Source organism: Prionailurus bengalensis, chromosome B4 (genome assembly GCF_016509475.1).
Source record: "Prionailurus bengalensis isolate Pbe53 chromosome B4, Fcat_Pben_1.1_paternal_pri, whole genome shotgun sequence".
In the NCBI taxonomy this organism is placed as follows: domain Eukaryota; kingdom Metazoa; phylum Chordata; class Mammalia; order Carnivora; family Felidae; genus Prionailurus; species Prionailurus bengalensis.
In genome coordinates, this window is record NC_057358.1 from 102,120,262 (window position 1) to 102,123,807 (window position 3,546).

Genomic DNA, 3,546 nt, shown 5'->3' on the forward strand with positions numbered 1-3,546 from the left:
GTTCTGTTGAATCTTAGGAAAAGGGAGAACATTACAGAGTCTAATGTAGAAAAGAGAGTTTTTCATACTACTTCAAAATGGCATCTAGACACAAAGCCCTAATAACATTATGTATTAAAAAAAAAAACAACAACTGAGGCTGTGTATATACAGAATGCTGAGTTATTAAGGCCACTTGCTGTCCGGAGTAGCCTGTCATGTCACTAAAACACTATAATTATACCACAATATGTGCCCTATAACTAATTCTACATTCTAGCAGAGATTTTCTCATTCATATCCAAGTATTCAAGATTGTTTTATATGTTTGACTAAACCCAAATGAGTCCTTTTAAATAGTAAACAAAGCATTTTACACGGATTTGGTTTTTTTGAAGATAAATAAGATATAAATTCACGAATGAAATATTTTCTTCTTATTTCAGAAACAATTACTACCATTCTTATTTTTTTTAATTTTTTTTTCAACGTTTTATTTTATTTTTGGGACAGAGAGAGACAGAGCATGAACGGGGGGGGGGGGGCAGAGAGAGAGGGAGACACAGAATCGGAAACAGGCTCCAGGCTCTGAGCCATCAGCCCAGAGCCTGACGCGGGGCTCGAACTCCCGGACCGCAAGATCGTGACCTGGCTGAAGTCGGACGCTTAACCGACTGCGCCACCCAGGCGCCCGAAGGTTAAGATTACAGACCCTGAACCACATTCAAATCACCGCTTCTTATTTGGACAACTTTGGGGAGTAGTATGAGCTCTCTGGGCATCTACAGTGGGAATAACAATGATGATAATAACAACTATAACACTGACCTCATTTAGTAATTATGAGAACAGAACAATTTTATTTATGTAAAGAACTTCAGGCACTCTGCTCCTCCCTGTTTGACAGACAGTTGCATCTTCTGGTACAGTGCCAGCCATGTCCCCAAGACATGATGGTGAAGGTCAGAGTAAATGGATTCAGCTGTATCGGGCACCTGGTCACCAGGGCTGCTTTTCGCTCTGGCAAAATGGATATTGTCACCATCAGTGACGTCTTCCTTGACCTCAACTACATGATCAACATGTTCCAATATGATGCCACCCACAACAAATTGAACAGCACAATCAAGGCTGAGAATGGGAAATTTGTCATCAATGGAAAACCCGTCTCCATCTTGGAGGAGGGTGATCCCACCAACATCAAAAGGCATGATGCTGGTGTTCAGTATGTTGTGGAGTCCACTGGAGTCTTCACCACATGGAAAAGTCTGGGTCTCACTTGAAGGGTGGGGCCAAGAGAGTCGTCATCTCTGCCCCTTCTGCTGGTGCCATATTTGTGATGGGAGTGAATCATGAGAAGTATGGCCACTACCTCAAGATTGTTGACAATGCCTCTTGTACCACAACTGCTTGGCCCCTCTGATTAAGATCATCAGTGACAAATTTGGCGTTGTGGAGGGATACATGACTACAGTCCAGACCATCCCTGCCACCCAGAAAACTGGACAGCCCCTCTGGAAAGCTGTGGCATGATGGCAAAGCTGCTGCTCAGAACATAATCCCTGATTCTACTTGCACTGCCAAGGCTGTAGGCAAGGTCATTCCTGAGTTGAATGGGAAGCTCATTGGCATGACCTTCCAAGCCCCCAACCCCAGTATATCAGTTGTAGATCTGATGTGCATCCTGGAGAAAGCTGCCAAATATGATGACATCTAGAAGGTGGTGAAGCAGGCATCAGAGGCCTCCTCGAGGGCATCCTGGGCTACATGGAGAATCAGTTTTTCTCCTATAACTTTAACAGTGACACTCATTCTTCTACCTTCGACACTGGGGCTAGCCTAGCTCTCAGTGACCTCTTTGCCAAGCTCATTTCCTGGTATGACAGTGAATTTGGCTATAGCAACCAAGTGGTGGACATTATGGTCCATGTAGCCTCTAAGGAGTAATAGCCCGCTGGACCACCAGTCCCAGTAAGAGAAAGGAAGAGAAAGATTCTCAGCTGCTGGGGAATCTTTACCCCAACTCATCCCCTAACATACTGAGAATCTCATGACCTCTACACAGTTTCCATCCCAGATCCCCTAAAGAAGGGAGGGACTTGGGGAACCCTACTGTGTCATGTACCATCAGTAAAGTATACTGTACCAAAAACAAACAAACTTCAAACAATACTTACAGTTAGTGAGTACTCCAAAAACATCGTGTACTACTCTTTGTTGTTAAAGTCTTCATACTTATAGTACCTTAGCATGATAGCTTATTTATCTCTAATACTCAAATCTCAATCACTACTATATTTTTCTCCTTTTCTTCCTTTTTGCCTCATTTCTTCTTACCATAGTCTCTAAATAATAATTGCAAAATATTTAAAAATAAAACCCATGATGTCTGCATCTAAGCACACATACTATAAATATTTTGGAACTTTTTTTCTCAGTTCCTCCCGTAAATAGGTTATACCTATTTACACTGTAATTATGTTACATACACAATTCTAGGACTTTCTTTATTTACATAATGTTACAAAAAATCTCTTCACAACAAAAATGTTTTGTTATAAAAATATACTAGGTGTTAACGATATAAGTTAAGAATTTATACTAAGTTAATCAACAGTCTTGCCATTGTGAATCATTTAATTTCCTTTTATCTCTTTTTCTTTCATTCTTTCTTTCTTCTTTTTTTTTTAATCATGATAGTGAATGCTATGATCCATTCATTCACCAGGTTAGAATCTTTCCTGGCTCAACAAGACAGTAGAGAACAAAAGGAGGCAAAAGCCCTATCTTTGTAGAGCTAATGTTCTAGCTGAGGAAGGACAACTACACAGATAACCTCTGTATGTGTATGAAGGAATGGCATGTGCTATAACCAACATTAAGGTAAGATATGGGTATAAATAGTAATGGGTAGGATCTCTTTTAGAAAAGCTGAATTTGGAAAGCCTCTCTGAGGAAAAGATATTTGAATAAACACCTGAATAAAATAATTAAGTCATAAAAATTTTAGTGCATAAAACTTATTACAAATATTTTTGAATGTTTGTATTTTTATATGTGGATGCAAATCAATAAATGCAAGAAATCTACGTAATTTCTTGTCCTATCCAAAAGTTACTCCCTAGCAGAATTTAGCATAAAAAAAATCAATAATATTCTACTTTGTTAATGATAGTAATAGAGACACACTCAACTCACTGGTTGACATAGGAGAGGTTGAAAATAAAGCTCACAGAGTTCCATGAGTACTCAGGCCAATTTCCTTATCTCATAGGTTAGAGTTCATAGATCTGAAAACTGACTTTGGTTTCCTATTTACCAGCAAAATTCTCATCTGTTTCTAAAATAAAATGTGAACAATATCCACGAATATGATCTGAACAGGTTCATCTCTTTGGATTCAAGTTATTGGCAACAACATACCTATTATCTTTATACTTACAAAACAACCCAAAATTTCCTGTGGAATCCCAGTACATGGAAACCTGTTATATTCAGCAATATGTAACCTGCAAAGGATTTCTGACCGTCAGGGTGCATAATGGAAATTGCCTTTGCTTAGAAGTT

At 39.1% G+C, this 3,546-nt stretch overlaps 1 pseudogene; it reads left to right on the forward strand.

Annotated features, from left to right (window-relative positions):
• The first annotated feature begins 869 nt into the window (after positions 1 to 869).
• On the forward strand, positions 870 to 1,926 carry LOC122473267 (annotated as a pseudogene).
• The last annotated feature ends 1,620 nt before the right edge of the window (positions 1,927 to 3,546 follow it).